The following is a 24,080-nucleotide window of genomic DNA, read 5'->3' as shown; positions in this document are numbered from 1 at the left end:
AGTTTGAAGACCGTAGCCTTAGAGAATCAAGGAGCCCAAACCACCCACTGGGCAAGGGACGTTGGAGAAAGTTTAGGTTTAAGAGTCAGGTTTTTTACCTGAAAAGGTAAGGTAAGATCCCAGACTTACACCAGCCAACAGATCACTATAAAACAGGGAAAACCTGGGCCTGTACAGATGAACACAGGATCCGAAGACTAACTGGTAACAGCAAGGTTTGGATTTCTCGAAGTGGAGAAATAAAGCATCTCATGTTAGCGGCCTAAGGCAACGCAAAACTGCACAAAAATGCAAAGAAACAGAGAGAATAACGTCAGGTTGATCAAAGGAATAATACTCGCGGCCCCTGTAGTTAAGGGTAGAAAGACATTCTTATTAGATGCTGGATTTGAGTGAATGCATCGGAATCTGAGGAAGTCTGCGGGAGTAGCCTTCTTCTAGAGATATTCACAGTACCAGAAGAAAGTCATCTGTTTCAGGGACGTTCAGCTGAGGACTTCAGTAGAAAACGAAATAAGCCATTTAGAGCTGAAGTAATGGTGGCCTATGACTGACTTCACCAAGTGATCAATTCAAGAGTTACTTTTGACGATGCTGGTGCAGAAAGTTGGGTTCTGGCTTCTGCTCTCCTAGCCTTCCTACATCTTCGTCTGGCCATGCCGTGTGACCCCTGAGCCGAAAGGAGACTCAGCCAGATGACCGCTAAATTTCCTTCTGGTTCTCCCATCCTATGCAAGAACCTAACGTTCTTAGCACGTTATGCTTAGCACCTAATGTTCAGAGCAACATTATTCATGAGAGCCAAAAAGGGGAAATAGATGGTATGTCCATCCGATGATGGAGCCATTCGATGGGACATTATTTGACCATAAAAAGGAAGCAAGTACTGACATAGGCCACATCACGGATGAGCCTTGAAAACATCATACTAAGTGAAGGAAGCCAGACAGAAAGGACCACATATCAGAGGATTCCATTCCTGTGAAATGTCCAGAAGAGGCCAATCTATAGTGACAGGAAACAGATCAGTGGCTGCCTCACCTGGGAGTTGGGAAGAAAGGGGGAGGTTGCTACTACAGGTTTTCTTTCTTTGTTTTTTGTTTATTTTTTTTTAAATTTTTTAACGTTTATTTATTTTTGAGACAGAGAGAGACAGAGAGCATGAACGGGGGAGGGGCAGAGAGAGAGGGAGACACAGAATTGGAAGCAGGCTCCAGGCTCTGAGCTGGCAGCACAGAGCCCGACGCGGGGCTCGAACTCACGGACCGCGAGATCGTGACCTGAGCCAAAGTCGGACGCTCAACCGACTGAGCCACCCAGGCGCCCCACAGGTTTTCTTTTTGAGATGATGAAAATGTTCTAAAATTGATGGTGGTGTTTGCACACCTCTGTGAATATACTAAAGGCTATTGAATTGTACAGTTTAAATGGGTACGTTGCTTGGTACGTAAATTATCTCAATAAAGTTGTGATTTTTTTTTTAAAGTTATGAAAGGAATTTTTAAGTGGAGAAAAGACCTTGGATCCTTGCATACACATAGGATAGATAACTGAAAGGAGAAACAATCCAGGAGTCAGAGATGACACCTGGGGAGGAGGGAGATGGGAAGACGACTCTGCGGGGAGATCAGGGCAGACAGCCAGTCGGGGACAGTGGGCATTTGGTGGTGAGTAAGGACGCCCGTGGGATGCCCTGAGCTGGAGAAAGAAGAGATTGAAAGCACTGAGTAGATGCTCAGACCTTCTCTGCCTCGAGCCTTGCCTTTGGCCAGACTTGGACATGTCTTTTTAAATGGGTGCCCTCGCCCCTCACCTCCCTTTCCCATGTCCGGGCCACTAAAGGCACAATTTTTCTCTCAGTTCTTTTAAATTCTTGTGAAAATGTCTTCTTCATCCCTGCTTCTGCATCTTTTGACATAATCTCTCTCTCTTCTTTTTCTTTTGTGCTTACCAGGTACTTTCTCTTTCCCTGGCCTAGGCTACTTCTTGTTATTAAAAAGTCAGCCTTGACTTTTGTTTTTCATTTCTTTTTCCCTTGGGTCCTTTGCGACCTTATCTCGAAGGATTATTACATATAAATGTCAAGATTCACTAATACGCTTAAAATAAGGGAAACCAACATACCAACTGTGCTACTAAGGTGAAACATTGTGTGTGATAAAAATAAGGACAAAGCAATCTGACATTTTATTTTCAAAACTTGGCACAAAAAGGAATGTCAGAGCCACCTGGAACGTTTTTTTTTTTTTTTTCTGTATTCTCATTTATTTTTTTATGGTAGCGGGGGGGCACAGATTTAGGTTGAGCCATGGTTTGTGCAAAGTATCCCCTAGCTTTTTACCCAACTAAAACTGAGGCTGGGTTTCAAATTCATTTGTCCACTCATTCAACAAGTGTTTATTGAACATCTACTACGTGCTCGGCCCCTCACTAGGCGCTGGCCATATAATTAATGAAAGGGAGAAAATGCTCCTGGGTCTCATGACACACGCACTCCAGCAATCCGGTGGGAGAGACAGACATTATGAAAATAGTCACACACATTTCCCAGGTAATTATATAGTTAAAGTTATGATGTCTTATAAAGGTAGACTATAGGATACTGTTCTAGGATTCCTCCTTTCTTGCCTTTCCTCCCGCACTTACTTGCTAAAGAAACCCAGGACAAAGATTGGAAGGGATTTTCAAATTATTGAATATTTGAAAAAATATAAACTTTAAATCCTTCAGGTAAGGGCTTCAGTTAACTCAAGGAGAGGTGGCCCTAGTTTAACGAGTAGATCACTCACTTGTGACAGGCAACGTTAACAAGAAAAATGAGTGGCTTTTAATTCAGGGATAACCTATGTGGGGAAAAGCACAGAGATTGTATGTATACAACTCAATGAATGTTTATGAGTGGAAGACACCTGTGTAACCAGAACCTAAATCAAGAAACAGAAGCTTCACGCATGCCCCTCTTTGATTCACCAACATCATTTTATAAGAGGACTAGTATTTTTGTTTTTTTGGGGTTTTTTGGGGTTTTTTTTTGTTTTTAATTTTTTTTTAACATTTATTTGTTTTTGAGACAGAGAGAGACAGAGCATGAACAGGGGAGGGGCAGAGAGAGAGGGAGACACAGAATCTGAAACAGGCTCCAGGCTCTGAGCCGTCAGCACAGAGCCCGACGCGGGGCTCGAACTCACGGACCGTGAGATCATGACCTGAGCCAAAGTCGGACGCTTAACTGACCGAGCCACCCAGGCGCCCCGAGGACTAGTATTTTTGAACACTTGCTACGTGGCAGGTGCTATGGAAAGTCTTTGAAAGATCCCATATCATGCGAGGAGCACTATTTCTTCTCTCTTGTGTAAGTTAGATTACTCCCTCGGAATCCAGTGGACACCCAGGGTGTTTCTAATTTGCTGTTCTGTGTGCCCTTCTTCCCCGAGGAGGAGACACTCTGTCTCTCCCCCACTCCCCTACACAGAATCCTCCTTCAGCATAACTAAGATTGACTTGCTCATTTCTCTGAGTCGCAAAGGCCACTCTAGGCTCAGCGTTTCTTGTACAACGGGAATCACTCAAGGTTCTGAAGAAATTCACATCTAGTATTTGGGGCGTCATCTCTCTGGATTCGGGGGGCTCGTGGCAGGGGATTGCAGTGGGGTTTTAAAGAGTCTGGCTGGGAGGGGGAAAGAATCCAAAGGGCCCTGAGAAAAATAGGGATGGAAAACGTCACCCACGGCACCAAGGGGGCTTGGCTTTCATGCAACAACATGAAGAAATATTTCTATCAATTCTACTAGGTGCAATTCTACTGGGGCGAAATGTGTCAGTGAGCTGGCCCGCACTGGATCTGTGCTGAGAAGACTTGTCTATATCGAGGATGTGGCTGGGTGCCTCATATTATGGTGCAAGTGTGGCCGGGACGAGGAGTGGGGTCTTTGGAGACTAATGAAGTGCCATAGGCAGCACTCTGGCCTCATCCAAGAGATAACAAAAATCTCCTTATCATAAAAACAAATATATGAACAAACAGTAAGCCATCTACCTCTAACTGGTCCAGACGGAGTTCCAAAGTCCCCCAAAAGTTCATGTCTTTATGCGAGGCATTGAAATCCCCAGAAACAATATGGCCGTCTCCTATTTGGTGAGATATCAGAATTTCTGGCCAGGGCTTCTCATAAAACCCTGCAGTTGAGCTTCTCTGAGGCCCTCGGTGTTGGCTATGTAGTGACTTTCTGCCATGCTTTGTTCTCTCTGCCATCAAGAAAGGTGGAGTCCAATGGTCTCTCCCTCCTCAAGCCCCAATCCCGAAGCCCTGTTTCTTCCATCGTGGGGAGCCAAGTTCGTCCCTTCCTTTGCTGAGAATTCTGAGGTCCCCAAACAAGCCCTTCCTCATTTTCCTTCACTTTCCCTTCCTCCATCCTGAAGGACAGTCTTTGTGCCTGTCCTTTGGTGATTTTCACCTGTGCCAAAAGACAAAACCCCTTCCTGTGGCCCCAAACCGTTCTCTGTGCTTCTTTTCTGGGACTGTGGTCCCTCCGCCTTTTCATCTCTTTTCATACTTTTGTTTTAAACTTCTATTATTACAGCTTTTAAACATATACAAAAGTGGGCAGAATAAAATACCTTTGTATGTGATAAAAACAAGGCCAAAGCAATTTGTCCCCACACCCAGATTCAACAATTGTAGCTTTCTGCCCCACTGTATCAGTGTTTTTCTTTTTCTCCATCATTGTCTTGAAAATGTCTTTTTGCGATTGGTTTGTTTAAATTCGGATTCAAATAGGGCTTACGTATTATGTTTGATTTCTACGCCGCTTCATTTTTGTCTAATCAAGAACATTTTCCCAGCCCCCTTTTATTTCCTGTCGTGCTATTGACTTGTTGAGGAAAGCGGGTCCGTTCCATAAGATGTCCCAGAGTCTGAATTTTTCTGATTACTGCTTCTTGGTGCTGTCTAACGAGGTCCTCAGTCTCCCGTATTTTCTATAACCTGAGAATCATACCCAGAGACTTGATTAGCTTCCTTCTTCCTGAGCCACTTGCTTCTGAGTTATGACCTATGTCATGCCCAAATGGATCATGGCTATTCGTTATAAAACGCTTGCTTATGGGCTCTGTGTTCTGTTGGTGTCTTTCCGCCCCATGTGGAGTACCATGTAGAGTCACGTGCACCAATTTTCTCCACCCGTTCACATACATTTTCCCCCCAACTCCACTTCGTTCTCTGCCCCAACCGTGTACTGAAATAACTTTCAGAGATCACGAGATATTATTCTTTACCAACAAACCCCATGACTTCCCGTCAGCGTTCTAATGAATGCCAGCACCTCCACCAGCTACCAAGTCCCACGTTGCAGCCTTTTAACAATGTCAAGGTGCCGTCCCTCCATGATCGTTTTTACAAAGGGTTGTCCTTTCCCATTCTTGGTCTCACTGATCGCCTTTGTGTGACGACTCTTGCGTCTGTGTCTGTAGCTCCGACCGACCTCGCTGAGCTCCAAGTCTATGTCTCTGTGTTTCCGCACGAGCAATTTTATCTCTAAATGATTCACCAAAACCTGGAACTCGATCCGTTTTGATCGTATTGTCTGATCTCACTATCAACTCTTCTTGGTGGAACCTTCTTTAATCTTTCCAGGAAGAATTAATCATGTGCCTTAATGTGTCATACCGTTGTGGTGTGAACTTCTACAGATGGGCTCTGACCGTTGTGGCTTGTGTATGTCTCTGCATCTTCTACTCATTGCGAATTTCTTGAGGACGGGACTCATGTTTCCTCTACCGATGTGTTAATTAATTGGAGGTGTTATGTATTGGGTATCTACTAGAGGCAAGGCACTACACTTTGTAGCCTTTGGATCTGAAATAATAAAACCTTGGGACAAGGCAGGGGTGAAGGGACAACAGCAACAGTGAATGTTAGCTGGCACACCTATTAAACTTGTCTCCTTTCTAAAGCACTTTGCGGGTTGAACTCATTCGAGCATCACTGCCATATTATGAGGGAGTTACTATCATTAGGTGATCTTACAATAAGAAACTGAGGCACAGCGAAGTTAAGAGAGTCCCCAGAGTCCCAGAAAGAGACAGGCGGCTGTCAGACAAAGTCATTTCTGCCCGGCCATTCTGCGCAGCCTGGCATCGGTAGAGTTGAGGGAGAAGAAGTTATCTTTAGAAACAGACTGACGAGGACGCTGAAACTAGGAAATTAGAGCAGTTTGGGAGCAGAGTTTTCTTTAATTTTCTATAAATTGTAACGCGATATCAAGATGTTCAACCATCCTCAATTGCTATTTCTATAAAGTCCTCGGTTAAAATACCCTTCAGATACAGTTATAAATAGCTTTGTGGGCCTGTTGGGCTCCAATTGAGAATTACAGTTAAAGCCTTATTCAGAGTGGGCAAATCAAGAAGCAGATCCATTTAGAGCATGCTGGTTTTCAAGGAAGGATCCTTAGTCTCCGGGTATGTTCTGTATGGCACTCGGGGCTTGGGCTTGGGAGGGGGCGTCAAAGAGATTCCCATAGGGATGGGGGGGGGGTTTGTCTTGTTTTGTTCAGTGTCCGGTCGTTTTTTCTCAAGCAGCGGGTGACATACACTGTGTGTTCGGTGAAGACTTGTTGAACGAGTAAGGGATGGACAGAGAAAGACAAGTAAAACGTGGAAGACAATCTGGGCAATAGGTGCTCCCTAATTACACGTGAGGTTGGATGGTCCAGATGGTTTCCTTAGAGGCCCCACTAAGGTGCGAAAGAGAGTAAAAACAGCAACGAAAATCCCTAAGCAAGTTAACAAAGAGGTGGCGAAAGCCAGACCCGCCTGACCTCGTGGGTGTTGGCGTGGAATACCCTGGGGAATATTTTAGGTTCCGCTTCCCGCTTAGAATCTCTTTTCAGACGCCCCCTCCTCTCCTCCTTCCCCTCATCCATTATAAGGCCGTTCGCATGGAAAAGCCAAAGGTTTGGACTCCCATCAAGTCTCCTCAGGGAGAATGGGTGATAGGAGGGGAGAACGAGGACCCAGTCCTTAGATAACCTGGAGCAAGATGGCTCTCGTCTCCGCCAACAGGTGTAAGTTTCCCAGAAGTCCTGGGCTCTCTTTGGCGGGGACTCGTTTGGGAAGTCCTTTCCTTTATTACTTACAGGGTCCCATCTCTTCATGCCACCGCTGGATATTTTTGCTGCGTGGGTCGTTTTGCTGCTTGACCCAACTGGCCTGTAATGGCTGTGCGTTTGTCATGTTGGCGCTTTCCGTATACGGGGGAGGGCGTGCCTGCACACAGAAGGCCTGTCTCTCTGAAAGCCCTGCTCTGTGGTGTCATCTCAACTTTCCAGTCCTTGGCAAACTACTCAGGTAGAACTAATGACACTGCCTCCTTGGCTGTTGGTTTTTTTTGTTTGTTTGTTTGTTTTGTTTTGTTGTTTTTTGTATACAATTCCATGTATCGTTGCATGAAAGAATCCGGAAATCTGATTCTTCTTGGTAGCTCCAGAACTTTGCACAGCATGTGAGCCAATGACCACGACAGCCCGGCAGACTGTGGAGGTTCAGTACACGTGCAACCAGGCTGAACTTCATTTTCCATTTTCGTCTCCTCTCCCTGATATGGTGATCGCAAGGCATTAGAATTAGTGGGAACCTCAGGGGTCATCTGTCCAATTCTACCGCCCGATGTAGAAATCTCCTGCAGAAGAAATGAACATCTCCAGTGGTGAGAGGTTCCCTGTTTCCGAATACGGCATGACCCATTCGGGGTCGCTCAAATTGTGAGCGAGGTGCTTTGTTTTTGGTATCGAGCTGAAAATCGCCTTGCTGTACATTTTACCTGTTGAACCAGGTAAAATTTATCACTTTCTCCCCCCCACCCCCCATCGAGAACTATCTAAAATAAGATCATTCTCCCTCCCTTTGGCCATCCTCAAGTACGTGAAAACAACTTAAACATGCTTCACTTAATATTCTCTTTTCCCACACTGGATCACTCTGGGTTAAAGCAGACTTCGAGAGTCCATCAAAATACGTGGTTTTTAGGCCATTCTTCCCAGCTCTTCTACTTTATTTTTTAAATTAAGGTATTTGTTTTGAGGGGGGTGGGTGGGAAGAGGGAGAGACAGAATCCCCAGCAAGCTCCACGCTGCCAGCACAGAGCCAGAGGCGGGGCTCAAACCCACGAACCGTGAGATCTGTGCCAGAAGCAAGAGTTGGATGTTTAACCGACTGAGCCACCCAGGCGCCCCTCTAGTCTTTCTCACTGAACTTCAAGTCTAGCCAATGTGACTTCTACAAGCTAGTACCCAGGACAGGTTCTAGAGTGCCAAGGAGGTCATAGTCAAAGGTATGATCCCTGGTCACGTTTCTAAGCCTTCTTTTTTTTTTTTTTTTTTTTTTTAATTTTTTTTTTCAACGTTTTTTATTTATTTTTGGGACAGAGAGAGAGGGAGACACAGAATCGGAAGCAGGCTCCAGGCTCCGAGCCATCAGCCCAGAGCCCGACGCGGGGCTCGAACCCACGAACCGTGAGATCATGACTGGAGCCGAAGTCAAGAGACAGCTGCTTAACTGACTGAGCCGTCCAGGTGCCCCAAGGAGCGTTCAAGTTCTGGTTGGTGTCCCCAAGAGCTGCACAGGCCGGACAGGAACTGACCGGATGGAGAAATGCTTTCAGAGAGGCCGGCCTTCCTTCCCAACCTCCAGGTGGGGTGTACCTACACACCCTGGGGAGAGCCAGAGGGGAACATGTGCCCTCCTCCGAGCTCCCCCTTCCAAGATCCCGGGGCGGGGCGCTGCCCCGAATTTGCTTTCAGGAATATTCCGTAGCTGGCCAGATACTGCCCAGACTTCGAGGCCCTTTTCTGCTTGGGGGCACGCGCCCTGAGAGCCCTTGGAAGACGAGCCCGGGGTGACAGACACCAACGCGAACATCAGAAGTAAGAAGTGGATGAAAGGAAGCCGCCGAGGCTGAATGGAGGTCATTTGATGAACACAGAGCACAAAGGAGTCATGAGTTTCCATGGCTGGGGCTGGCCGGACGCCCAGACAACGGGCCGGGCCCGGACGACACTCGCAGAGGAAGGCCGGGCGGGGACTCGGACAGCCGCCGTGGTGGCAGATACTGGGACTGTTGTCGGTGTGTGGGACACTAGAAGGCCCGTGCGACCACGGCTTGCGTGGGATGATGCGTGGAGGGATGCGGGGGAGACTCTGGCTCTGGTTCCTTCTCAGGCACCTGACAGATGGAGCGGGCATTACGGTTCCAGCAGGCTCCTCACGAGCGGGGCCCCTGCAGCACGAAGGGCCACAGGCAGCCCTACCGGCCTCCACCGTCCGCCCTCCGACGTGAGCCCTGCAGCGGCAGGTGGATGAAGGACCCCAGCTGGCGGCAGACTCCTGGTAAGGGGCAAAGTCGGAGCAGGGCTGGGCCTGCCCAGACTCTTCCTGGCCCCCGATTCTGATCGGATCCTCCTGGGTCTCGCCCGCCCACGACACCGTAAGCAAACATTATGTGTTTGTGCAGCGTGTCCCCAAGCTAAGAAGCCCGACAGCCCCCGGATGGCCGCATCGCTCTGATTGCAGCTCAAATCAAGGAGTCCTCTGACGCGGATCATGACTTTGGCTCGGTCGCGATCTCAAGGTTTGTGGGTTCAAGCCCCATGTCGGGCTCTGTGCTGACAGCTCAGAGCCTGGAACCTGCTTCGGAGTCTGTGTCTCCCTCTCTCTCTGCCCCTCTCCCCTCATGCTCTGTCCTCTCTCTCTCAAAAATAAGTAAACATAAAACAATTTCTTTAAAAAGAATATTTTTTAAATGCTTACTTCTTTTTGAGAGAGAGAGACAGAGAGAGAGGCAAAGAGAGGGGAAGAGAATCCCAAACAGGCTCTGGACTGTCAACGCAGAGCCGGTCGTGGGGATCGATCTCACAAACCGTGAGCTCAAGACCTGAGCCGAAATCAAGAGTTAGAGGCTTAACTGACAGAGCCACCCAGGTGCCCCCTTCCAGAATGTTTTTAAACGGATTCGATTTATGGCAAAGGGAAGCAACTGTGCTGAAATTCAGTTATAAAAAATATTTTGAAAACTTCGCGGTCTAGTAAAATACATTCTTCTTAATTAGCCCACTGAATACCATGATCTGGTGACAGATCTGATAACCGCTGTGATTTTGATGTAGTGATGAGCGTATCATATTTTGATATGTGAAATACGAGGTAAAAATACCTGTGGTTTTCATTGGCAGCCAAGTGCAATATATACTGTTAATATGAACGTGGCTGTTTGCTTACATTTCGAGTGGAAAGAATCCTAATTTCAAGGGACAGATAAAAAAAAAAAAGTAAAGATACCATTTTTCCTTTTCAAGTTCCGAGACACTGCTCTCCTACCCCTTTCCATATTCGTCCCCAGACTTGAAGGATTTCAAAGAAGGACTTGAAGAATCTTTTCTTTAGAGAACATCCCCCCCCCCATCATAACATGAGGTCAGGAAATTAAATGTTCTCCTTAAATATTAAAAATATAAAAGCCTCATACAAATTAACCGGAAAAGCCCAGGAGACAGATGGGCCAAGAACATGATGGGTATAGATAATGATAAAAACTTGACAAAAAATTCCACTTGAAAACAAAGTAACAGAAATTCGGTTTTTTGGCCCATTAAATTAGTCAGGATAAGACATGCACCCACATAAACACAATTCTGCCAAGGAGCACTGATAAGACTATTCTTACTGCTGCTTGAATTACAACTGGGACGGTTGTTTTGGAAAGCAAATCTTAAATTATTCACATTTTTGGAATCAGTCTATTAAATAAACTTGAATTATTGTCTTTTAATGGCTAAGCGTTAAGATTTTTCTCACGTGGGGCGCCTGGGTGGCTCAGTCGGTTAAGCGGTCGACTTCGGCTCAGGTCATGATCGCACGGTCCGTGAGTTCGAGCCCCGCGTCGGGCTCTGTGCTGACAGCTCTTTCAGATTCTGTGTCTCCCTCTCTCTGACCCTCCCCTGTTCATGCTCTGTCTCTCCCTGTCTCAAAAATAAATAAAAAAATGTTAAAAAAAAAAAAAAGATTTTTCTCACGTAACTAAGACTACCCAAGTTGTAAAGGACCCACTGGGTCATATATCCCACGAGCTTCCTTCATCATTGACAAACCAAGTATATTCCAGTCTCAAAATCATAAATGTAATAAAACCCACTGCATCCCCTTGCGTGTTCCTGAACCGCCTGGGATCTTACTGCGTGTCCTTTGAATCGGAGAGTGTGTATTTGGGTGTGATGGCTGATTTTATGTGTCACCTTGACTGGGCGAAAGGGTGCCCAGATAGCAGGTGAGACATTATTTCTGGGTGCGTCCGTGCGGGTGTCTCTGGGAGAGATTAGCATTAGAATTAGTGATCGGTAGACTGAGTCAAGGAGAGTGTCTTCACCAATGCAGGTGGGCATCATCTGACACACCGAGGGCCTGAATAGAACAAAAAGGCAGAGGAAGGGTGAATTCGCTTTCTCTGCTGGAGCTGAGACGTCCGTGTTTTCTGGCCCTTGGACTTGGGGGCCCGTGGTCCTCAGGCTTCCAGACAGATGGGGATTTGCACCATCAACCCCCTGAGACTCAGGCCTTTGGTCTCAGGTCAATACTGAGACCCTATACTACGGGCCTTCCTGGTTCTACAGCCTGCAGACAGCAGATTGTGGGACTTCCTGGCCTCCAAAACCACATGAGACAATTCCTGTAATAAATCTATGTATATGTAATAAATATTATTATATAAATTAATTATATGTGTATAGTTATATGAATATCATATACGAATTCATATGTACACAAATTTCATATGAGTTACATATATGTACATATAAATACACACATGTGTAATATCTACTATTATAAAATGTACTGTATATAATAGATTATATAGTGTAGTAATATAACATAATGTATATATAATATGTATTATTATATATGTATGTATATGTATATACATAATATTATATTATTATATATAATATATATTATTATATATGTATGTATATGTATACATATAATATTATATTATTGTATACAATATATATAATATTATATTATATATAATATATATTATTATGTATGTCTGTATATGTATATACATATTATATTATTATATATTATATATTATTATATATGCCAGTATATGTATATACATAATATTATATTATTATATATTATATATTACATATGTCTGTACATGTATATACATAATATTATATTATTATATATTATATATTATTATATATGTTTGTGTATGCATATACATAATATTATATTATTATATATTATATATGATTATACATGTCTGTATATGTATATACATAGTATTATATTATTATATATAATATATATTATATTATATATGATATATTATTATATATGTCAGTATATGTATATACATATTATATTATATATGATATATTATTATATATGTCAGTATATGTATATACATAATATTATATTATTATATATTATATATTACATATGTCTGTACATGTATATACATAATATTATATTATTATATATTATATATATTATTATATATGTATGTATATGTATATACATAATATTATATTACTATATATATTATATGTATATAACCTCCTATTGGTTCTGTTTCTCTGGAAGAGCCCTCATGGTTAATACATTGCGCATAGGCATTTTGGCACGATATTTAGTGGTCTATATTCATTTTTCCCCAGACGGTTTTCTTTGTTCATATTTGTACTGTTGTCTTTGTTTCTCCTTATGGACTGCCTGCCAGTCCATAAGTCTTTTGCCTCGATCTTGACATCATTGTCCCATTCGTTTAATATGTATTTCTTGAACACCCATTATGTGCCGGGAATTGGGGTAGGTGTTAGTGATTCAAGAGGGAAGAAAATCAACTTCATTCCTGGCCTCATGAGGGGACAGGAAACTACTGCCCATGATTCCAAATCTAGTCTGCCATCTGTTTTTGCACGAACAAGAAAGGTTTTTACGTTTTCAAATGTAATAGAGGGGTGCCTGGGTGGCTCGGTCGGTTGAGCGTCCTACTCTTGATTTCGGTTCAGGTCACGATCTTGCGGTTTGTGAGACTGAGCCCCTCGTTGGGCTCTGTGCTGACAGCACAGAGCCTGCCTGGGGTTCTGTCTCTCCCTGTTTCTCTGCCCCTCCCTGCTCTCTCTCTATCTCAAAAACAAACAAAAAGATTTAAAATGTAATGGAAATCAAAAGGAGAATATTCTATGACACATGCAAACTAAACAAAACTCAGGTGTTGGTGTCCATCAAGAAAGTTTTATTGGAATGCATCGTGCTGACTCGTGTATTATCTATGGTGGCTTCTGCACCACAGCAGCAGAATTGACTTGTCCCAGAAGAAACCATATGGCGCAAACCTGAAATATTTACTATCTGACTGCAGGAGAAGTCTGCCGATTCCTGAGCTCGCGGGGTAGACAGGAAAGTACCAAGCAATCCAACAAGAAATAAAATAATAACAGATCGTGGCAAGTGGTGTGAACGGGGGGAAGGAGGCCCCAGGGGAGAATGCAGGGGCATGGTGAGGAGAGGGTCGTCAGAGAAGGACTTCGGAGGTGGGGGGGGGGGGGAGGGAAGCGACACTGACGCGGAGTTGGGCAGGGTGGGCAGCATCCGGCTGTGCCAGGAACAGAGGCAACTCAGTTCCAGGCAGCAGGGAAGGGGGTGCGTGAAGGCAAAGAGACCGATGTGGGAAAGATCCTGGTGTGTTTGGGGGCTGAGGAGACATCACAGCTGGAAGGTAGTAAGACTGGAGAGAGATAAGTAAGTACATGGGAACCACTGAAGAATTTTAAGCAAGGCAATGACATGGTTTGATTTGAGTTTTTTTTTTTTTTTATTGTTTATTTATTTTTGAGACGGAGACAGTGCGAGTGGGGGAGAGGCAGAGAGAGAGGGAGACAGAATCGGAAACAGGCTCCAGGCTCTGAGCTGTCAGCACAGAGCCCGACGCGGGGCTCGAACCCACGAACCGCGAGATCGTGACCTAAGCCAAAGTCGGACGCTCAATGGACTGAGCCACCCAGGCGCCCCCGATTTGAGTTTTTTTTTTTAAAGATCGCTTCTGCTGCTCTGCAGACAATAGATGGCAAGAAAAAAAAAATGAGAAGAGAGAGTGGCTCCGGAAGGCCCCCTGCCAACGCCTGCCTTTCTCCTGTCAGCGTGGACCGTGATCGGCTGTGTAAACCCGCCAAGACGAGGCACTTCGGGATGTTGCAAGGTTCTGTGGCTCTTCAACGAGGCTTGGATGTGTAGAAGAGGAACTGATGACAATTTCTGAGGAAGCGTGTGTTCCATGTCAGGTGTTACTCCAAGAAGAACTCACTGAAGACTCTTCTCTTGCTAAAAATACAGTTTTCCAATACGGGGCGATGGAAGAGGGAACAGTGTTGTTAGAAACCGTAACTCGTGGTAACCCCTCTTACCTCCTGGCCAGCGGTATAACGTTCCTCTGCAGTAGATGGCCCTGTTGGGGAGGAAATGAGGTCAGCCCTGCTAGCTGGACGTCTGTGCACAACGGGTTAACAGTCATCTGTGCGTGATGCCAGTGGGAAGGCAGGAGGAGTGTTCGGGAAGGATAAGATAGAGGCAGAGAAACGCGACCGTGGAGACCAGCGCGGAATTTCTGGAAAGGGATGAGCCTCGGGACTTGGGAGCACGTGGGAATCCACTTTCTTTTGTCGCAGGTTTTGAAATGCTGCCACGTGAAAACCTTCCATTTTCCCAAAGCTTCAGTGCAAGCCTTCTACCAGACTTGGGCTGGTGCTTTCCTGGAAGTAACTGGGGTGCTCTCTCACAAAGTCCGAGGTAGTAAGAATTCTAAGGAAGTTTCTTACCGCCAGTAATAGGCATTTTGAGGGAATTGCATCTGACAGTTTACGGGCAGTGTGGCTCCTGCTTGCATGTAGGTTACAAGTCATTGCTGCCCTCCCATTAATCTGTAATTTACATAAGGTCAAGTAATGTGTTCATTTCCGAGACCAGGAAGAGGAACAGCCAAGAGAGCGTACATGACATCCAGAGGCCCTGACATTGGCAGGGACAGAATCCCTGCTTGTTCCCCTGGCCACTGGGGTCCCTGGGGGAGCCTGTACTTCTAGCCACTTGGTGGATGAGAGACAAGGTCAAAGAACATCAGAAAAGAGCAAAAGTAAATGTTTATGGAAAAACACAACCCAGCGTTTATAGGAAGTATTTGCTTCCTCCTGTGTCTTGCCCTTTCTGAATTTTGTGTTTCTTTAAAGGCAACAGTTCTATTTTTGGAACACACACACACACACACATGCGTGCACGCACGCCAGATTTTGCTGAGCCTTTTGCAGGAAACACTTTCCCACCAATTTGTTTATGGGCTTCACACACTAATCAGAAAGCTTGAAGTTGGAGCCAAAGCATCCATGTTTCCGGAAGGTCTTCCGGTCACCCCAGTGCCCAGTGGAAAGGCACAGTCAAAAGCATCGTGGAGGTCGGATACTTTTGTAACTTGAGAAAGATTGGGCAGGTGACTGAGGATCCAAATAGGAACCCACCTAAATCTGCACAACACAAGAGATAATGAAGTGTTGAGTGAATTCGGTCTCACGAGGAGCTTCTCGGAGAAACTCTTAAACTTTTTGGATCATAGGGCTGACGGAAAGTCTCTTGGAGACCAGAGTGGGCCTCATGCTATCCAAGGATCTGAGCCAATGGCCTTACGCTGTGAGGTAATGTGGTGCAGCCATGTAGATGAGCCTCTGGGGTCATTGCCAAGGCCTTGCGTTGAATGGCCAACCTTGCTACGGTATGATTAAAGCTCTCATTCTACCAAAATCTTCTGTAAGAACCCCTCTCCTCCCCACATACCTTAGGCGAAACCCTGACCTAGATTTTGGTAGAAATGGGAGCGGGCTACAGAAGAGGGCACAAAGCCCCCCTTTGCAGACTCGGAGAAATGCAAGCCAAAGCACAGGTGAGCAATCAGCCTGGCCTTCTGGATCCTGCTTGTCTCCATTCTGCTGGCCTCCAAAAGAGTTTTCTTCTTCCTTCGCTCTTTGAATGCAAGAACGAGTGAATAATTGTCCGCAAAGCCTCTTGACTTTCTTGAAGCACAGTACCTTCTGAATATAAAAGCGAATGTGCTAGACAGCGATCAAAGCTCAAAGCGAAGAAAGTCCCAGACTGGGAAGAAACCGACAAAATATAACTTCACACCTCAGAGACCAAATCTTGTGCACGTGACTAAGTGGCATTTTTTTGGAGGTCGAGAGAACCCGTTGAGCCTACAGCTCCCACTGAACAATAATAACAATGACAGGCCCTGTGCAGTGACTGCTGGTTTGCAAAGCACTGTCATATACATGACCTCACTTCTCACAAGTGAGATGCGCACACGAAACAGAAACACCACAAGGTAATATCTGTTCTTGCCGTCACTTAAAATAAAGAGAGTCTAAGGCTCGCAGAAAGTAGCTTTTATTCCTCAGCCATTAAGGGGTAGAATCAGCAACTGAGTCCAGATCCTGTGGTGCCAAAATCCACTCCCTGGGACCGCCTCCTCGGAGAGCCGAACACCCCTCTCGCTCTGGCGTCCTGTCTTGTTACGAATGGTCCCAGAAAGAACGATCTCTGACCTCTTCAGCGAGGAATCCGCGTTTTGGATCACAGAGCCGACCTAGAATCACCCAGCTGTGCAATAGGTAGTTCCCTCTGAGATGATTTAAATCTGGGTCCTCCAGATCCAAAATATCCCTTCCTCTCAAATTTCCAGGTACAGTAAGTTTAAATTCGAAGTCACCAAGTGAAATAATTTTGCATTCTAAATTACCCCGAAAACCTCTGGAAAAAGTTTCTTTTAGACGCCTACTCTTCAGATACACCTATTTAGTTGTGATTTATCGCCCCTTCCTATGCTAGACCTGGCACTCTAGTCTCCTCAGTCACGCTTTGCGCATTTATTTTTCGAGTACCTGAAATGTTTCAGGCGTACTTCTGATGGCTACAGATATGTTAGGGAACAAAATAATCAATCTCAACCCTCCATGGAAATGAGATAGGGAAGAGGCCCAGGGGACAGGTCCAGAGAGGCTTGGATGTCCAAACATGGGTTTCTAGTAAATCTTCACAAGGAAGCTTAATTACTTATATTTTAAAGTTCAAAAGACATGCCAAGAGAAGGCTCATACTTAGTCAAGGCTGAGGCATCCTTAGGGTGCCTAAGGGTCTAAACCCAGAAGTTCTGATTCCACACTTGGCCTTCTACCCTCTTTTCTCCGTGTCCTATGGATCCTTCTGTTACCACGGTCCTGAGCAGAGACTTTAGGCAAATAGCTATGTTCACAAGGAGCTTGTTCATAGCTAGTTTCTAAATCTTGGTGCGCATTTCTAAAGAGTCAACATCAAGAAAAAATTCATAGTGGGCCTTGTGACGAGAGGCGAATTACCTTCTCAAATGTTGCATTTATTGAGTTGGGATTTGTAATCTGGACAATCTAATGCTTTGTCTATAACAAGAGGAAGAAAGGCAGAAGACAGGAAGCTGTGGCTGCAAGTCTCGGAAATGCTGAGCACAAGGGCATATTGAAAAACTGGAGATCAAAGAGGCCAGTGGAAATGCAGCCAGCGTGAAAAACCAGGCCAATCCCCTTAGGATGAGACAGAGATATTCTGCACCTGTTATCTCGAAAACCTTCTGACATGCACACAGTGAAAACGCTGTCCTATGTTTTGGTTCAAGTCCCTTTGACAATGGCTGTAGAAGCTGGAAAGAGTCAAGTATCTCTTTCTCACGTTACTTCAAAAATTCTAGTAAACATGGCTGGCCCGTCATATCACGCCATCAAGAAAGCACTATCCGTATGATCAGATTTTCTGATGAGCCCTAGTGCCCCTGCACAGACTCTGTGGCACTCATTTCATTTGGCGTCCACTTATCCATGTGCTGTGCGGGGCGGTCCCGTTCAGATCAGGTGCATCGTTCACGTCAGATCCCTGCACCCTTAGATGTGACCCCCTGTAGATCCAGGCCAAGTCAACTGGTGTCTCGTGCTAACAAATGAACAGTGGGCTGGCAGGTTGGATGTTTCGAAGACAAGTCTCACTCCCTTCAAAGGAGCAACTTGATAAAATCTTACTGCAGCACCAGCTCTCAGCAATATTGGTGTTCTGAAGAATTCCAAAGTAGCTCAGGAGTAGCCATTAGAGCAGACTATTGCTGGAGGTTTGGTTCTGTATGTCCTCATCCATCCATCCAGCCATCCATCCATCCATCCGGCTTTCTGAAGCGATCCTTCACATGTAGAAACCAAGTGGGGTTCTGAGACCATGTCCCTGGTGGGATCCCCTAAGCAGCACAAATGTGGATGACAATCTCAGGATGATGAGAACGGCTAAATGGGAGTTGGATGTCCAGGAAAAAGAAAGACTCCATTCTGGAAGGGAAGTCAGGGTGCTGCTGAAGAACCTGTCCTGATAGATCCTGACTAACACACATGAGGAGTCTTGACTGTGGAAGCCTGACTGGAGGTTTCCTCTGTGGGGCAACTTCAGAAAGGCCAAGGAAAAACAAGATGCTGTCTAAACACCTTCTCCCTCTTGATTGTTGCTGCCTAAAATTCCTAAAATTTACTTATAAGCAGAGGAGTCAATGTAATTTGAGGTACAACAAAAAACAAAAAAGAAACCCCCCAAAGCTAGGAAGAGAGACACCGCAGTGCAAATTCACTTCAGGGTGCAGCTGACTCTTCTGGGAAGAGGAATGGGAGAATGAGGTGGTATTCGTTTTCTAGGGCTAATATAAATTACTCTAAACCCAGTGGCTTAAAACAACACCCATTTACTGTCTTAACTATTGTGTAGACCAAAAGTCTCAGTGGCTTGGCCGGGCTCTGCTCAGGGTTTCGCGAGGTCAAGATCAAGTTGTTGGCAGAAGTGCATTCCCTCCCGGAGGCTCTGGGGAAGAACCTGCTTCTGGATGTCTCAGGTTGTTGGCAGAGTCCAGATTTTTCACTTGTAGGAGCAAGGCCCCCCTTTCCTTGTTGCCTATTGGCCAAGGGTTGTTTGCAGCTTCTAGAGGCTGCCTGCATCCCCTGCCCCTGACGCCTTTTCTCCATCCTTAAAGGCAACAGTGCTGGTGGAGTCCTTTTCATGCTCCACATCTATCTTGCCTCTCCCTCTGCCTCATTCCTCCTGCTTCTTCCATAACGTTTCTCTCACTTCAGCGGCGACAATTTCTCTGCTTTTGAGGCTCAAGTGAGTCACCTGATCACATAACTCGGGATGATTTCTTTGTCTTAAAGTCTAAACCTCAGCAGCGTTGACGTCTGAATATAACCATCTCAGACAAATAGGATGTTAGACCTAAAAGGCCTTTAGAGATGATCTAGACCAGGGATGGCAGCAGAGTTAGAGAACCTGAGGCTTGTCCTATCCCATGAACACAACTAGATAACTATAAAATCCTCCTAAATACCCCAGCAATTGACCTGAAGACTGACAGAAAAACTCCACCAATAAAAGGAGAGACGAGGCCACATTGAGCAGGTGCAGAGATGTGGTTTAAGGGAGAAACTGATCACAGGTGCTGTGGAGGAAGAAGATAGAGAGATGCGCGCGCGCGCGCGTGAGAGAGAGAGAGAGAGAGAGAGAGAGAGAGAGAGAGAGAGGTGCCCAGGGGAACACACAGGAGAATGTTTCCCCAAAGCTATTTTCTTGGAATACGAGAGTGGCTGAATTTCTTGAGCTCTTGCAACCAATGGGGCTTAAAGCCTGGAGTTTTAAAAGTCAGTGGGCTTGGCTGGGATAGAGCCCTGAGTGTGCTGCCCTACTCCTGGAGAGAAGGCAGGCAAACAACCTGAGGCAGACAATGTGGAAAAAAGTCATCTGAAGAATTCCAGGGCACACAGATGAGTGAGAGATTGTTCACTCATGTGTGAAAGCATCCCTGAGAGGCAATGTTCACAGAGACACCTCTCTGGGAAGAGGGAAGTGGGTCAGGGCCATTTCCCTCCTCTGCCCCTCAGCAGAAACACAGAGCCACCGGTGGGAGGCAGCTCAGTGCCCACACAGGCTGCCCCAATTGTTTACACCAAGCCCCACCCCCTGCCCTCTGGCAGGACTGCCCTTCTCAGTCAAGCTTGCATCAGTTCCAGTGCAGCAGGCCCTGCCCCTGGAAGACCAGCACAAACCCCTACCCACACCACCCCTCCTGACCAGACAGTTCTACAGGGCCTCAGTTCTGGTGGAGTTGGTATCGGATCTCATTTCACAAGCAGACCACAGCACACCTAGTTGAAAGTCACCACATTCAGGCCAGGGACCAAACACTGCCTACTGCAGGCAACAAGAGCCTCTACCAACAACTGGCCTGAAGGAGGGAGCAGCCAAAACACAACAGCAGAGTGCACACAGCGTGCACTGGATACATTCTCTGAAGCCCAGGCCCTGGGCACTACATGGCCTCTTCTTCATTAGGCCATTACTATCAGGAACAGGAGACATAACTGGCTTTTCTAATACACAGAGAACTCCCATCCAAATCAACAAGACCAGGCCAACACAGAGACATGTTGTAATTACATTTGCAAAATACGGTGATAAAGGAAAGATCTTAAAAGCATCAAGACCAAAGAAGTTACCTTACAAGGGAAAACCCATAAGGGTCGCTGCCGGTTTCTCAACAGAAACGTGGCAAGCCGGAAGGGAGTGACATGATATATTCAAAGTGCTGAATGGGAAAAATCTGCAGTCCAGAACACTTTCTCCCGAGAGGCTACCATTCGGAAGAGAAGGAGAGACAAAAAGTTTCACAGACAAATACTAAAGGAGTTTGTGACCACTAAACAAGCCTTGCGAGAAATATTAAAGGAAGACTCTGAGGGCAAAGGAGAGACCAAGAGTGACAAAGACAAGAAAGGATCAGAGAAAATCTCCAGAAACAATGACCTAAATAAAAAGGCAATAAATACCTATCTGTCAATCATTACTTTGTATGGACTAAATGCTCCAATCAAAAGACGTGGGGTATCAGAATGGATTAAAAAAACAAGATCCATCTATATGCTGTCTACAAAAGACTTATTTTAGATCTAAAGACACCTGCAGATTGAAAGCGAGGGGGTGGAAGAACATTTACCATGCAAATGGATGTCAAAGAGAAAGTCAGAGTAGCAATACTTATATTGGACAAAGTAGACTTCTGTTCTTGTGTTGTTTTTGTCTTCTTTGGTATCAGGGTAGTACTGGCCTCATAGAATGGTTTTAAATGTGTTCCCTCTATTACGTTACTTATAAGGTTTTGATAAAGATCGTCATTAATTTTTTTTTTTAACGTTTGGTAGAATTCACCACTGAAACCATGTGGTCTTGAGCTTTTCTGTGCTGGGAGATTTTTGATTCATAATTCAACTTTCATTCTTGTTATTGGTCTACGAAAATGTCCTATTTCTTGGAATCAAGATTCATGATTCAATCGCGGTAACTTGTGCATTTTTAGGAATTATCTGTTTTTCTAAAATATCTGATTTGTTAGTATATAATTGTTTATGGTAATCTGTAATCATGCTATGTATTTCTGTGGCTATCCGCTGTGTTGTTTTCTCTTCCATTTCTCATTTTGGTTTTTCTTAGTTAATGTAGTTAAAGCATTGCCAATTTTGTTTATTTTTTGGGAAAACTGGTCGTTACTTTCAATGTTACCTTGTTGTTTATTCTGGAGTCTATTTTATTTATATCTGATTTTTCTTTTTTATTTCCTTCCTCTATTAAATTTCAGCTAAGTTTCTTTTTTTCTAGTTCCTTGTGGTGTAACGTTAACTCATTTAGTTGAACTGTGTTTCTTAATATAAGAATTTATAACATAAATTTCACTCTAACATCTGCCTTTGCTGCATCCCATAGCTCTCAGAATATTGTTTTCTTTTTCTTTTGTTTTGAGACATATTTTGATTTGCTAATTTGATTTCTTATTTGGCCCATTGCTTGTGCAGTAGTGTGTGTTTAATATTTACATACTAAAAATTTAATATTTACATTATCGATTTTGCAGCTTTGATTTATTTCTGATCTTTCGTTTTGTACCATTGTGGTTATAAAATATGCTTGGTATGATTTGAGCCTTCTTAAATTTGTAGTATTTGTTATGTCTCCTTTTATGTGATTTAACCAGGAGATTCTTCTGTGTATACTTGAAGAAAATGGGTACTCTATTTTTCTTGGATGGAATGTTTTATAGATACCTTTTAAAACCATACTGAAGTATACTTCAAGGAAAAATGTTCTTATGGAAAAAAAATAGCTTTAACTGGGGTACTCATTTAAAACAAAGCATACCTTGGGCTCCCGGCTGGCTCAGTTGGTAGAGCATGTGACTCTTAATCTTGGGGTTGTGAGTTGGAGCCCCATGTTGGGTGTAGAGATTACTTAAAAATAAAATTTTGAAAATAAAATGAAGCATACCAGAGGGGTGGGGGAATGCGTGAAGTATGTAAAGGAGATTAAGAACACACTTATCATGGGGCGCCTGGGTGGCTTAGTCGGTTGAGCATCCAACGTCGGCTTAGGTTATGATCTCACAGCTTGTGAGTTCAACCCCGTGTCAGGCTCTGTGCTGATAGCTCAGAGCCTGGAGCCTGCTTCGGATTCTGTGCCTCCCTCTCTCTCTGCTCCTCCCCCACTCACGCTCTGTCTCCCTCTGTCTCAAAAATAAACATTAAAAAAATTAAAAGAAAAAAAAGAACATACTTATCATGATGAGCACCAGGTAATGTATGCAATTGCTGAATCACTATATTGTACACCTGAAACTAACACTGTATGTTAACTGTGGTGGAATTAAAACAAAAAAAAACTTAATAAAAACCAAATAAAAATAAAAAAATAACACTGACATGGAAGAAATAAAGAAAGAAAAAAATGATCTAGACCAGGAATTCTAACCCTGGATCTATAGATTTGGAGCCCATGGGTCTATCAGGGAATGGGAGAGCCAAGAGAATTCAAAGCAAGGATGGGTATAGATAAAAGTATGCCACTTCTTTTGAGAGAGAGAGGTTCATGGTTTTTGTAAGACCCTTAGAGAGATCCTACACAAAAAAGTTTTAAGAAGCCCCAAGCCCCATGCTTCCTTCATTGAGTTTCTTTGAATATCACCAACCACCCATTTTGTTGTTGCTGTGAAAGACGAATACCTAGACTCACGCCTGGGAGATCTCCTCCCAGGGTCCACTGGCCACTTCCCACTTCTATCCTAACTTAATGCCATTTATTGACAGCAATGCGATCCTATAGGGAAGGGGCTATATAAAGATGGTTGGAAAGGCAGTCGCAGTCGATAGGCCGTCGGTATTAGCATCTCACCTGGTGCTTCTCTGTCATTGTCCACAAGTATTCATAGGCACTGGAACACGGGGCACACTGACAGAGGAGGGAGGTGTAAGAAAAGGGTAGGGCTGTAAGCTGTGAAATTAGAGTGAAGAATTTCCCTCTCGAGAGTCAATAATTTTAAATTCATCTCAACCAGGCCTTTTAGGCTAATTTTCTCTGGTACTCCTCTGTTTTTCTGTGCCAGCCTTTTGTACCTCACTCACGGGTTACTTTTCTTTCCCTGCTCTAGACTTGGATACCCTCAAAGTCGTGTGCCAAGCACAGCACTTAAATTCAGGAAACCAAATAGACATGTTTTCTGCCTCCGTAGAGCTTACAAGCTAATGCTTCAAAAGATGTTGTTATTTGAAACTGAATATTAAACTGACAATATACAAGTATTTGGGTTTTTTACTATTATTTGATAATAAAGAGATTGATCTAAATTGCCAACCAGAGATTCCAACCTTAATATTGATTCAACATCATGTTTTAACTAATTCAGCTGAAGAGCAGAAAGGATTAATTACTGATCAATGAGACAGGAACAGAAGGCCATTTGCTATAATTGTTCAATTATGGAAGCAGAGTGGAAAATATTAAAATGTTATGATCCTTATAACCAAATTTCGAGATAATATTCTACACTAAGAGAATAAAAGCAAAGTAGATTTTCTTTGATTTATCTTTCAATTGGGGCAGAA

Source organism: Panthera tigris, chromosome F3 (genome assembly GCF_018350195.1).
Source record: "Panthera tigris isolate Pti1 chromosome F3, P.tigris_Pti1_mat1.1, whole genome shotgun sequence".
Lineage (NCBI taxonomy): Eukaryota > Metazoa > Chordata > Mammalia > Carnivora > Felidae > Panthera > Panthera tigris.
Note: the sequence above shows the minus strand (reverse complement) of the source record.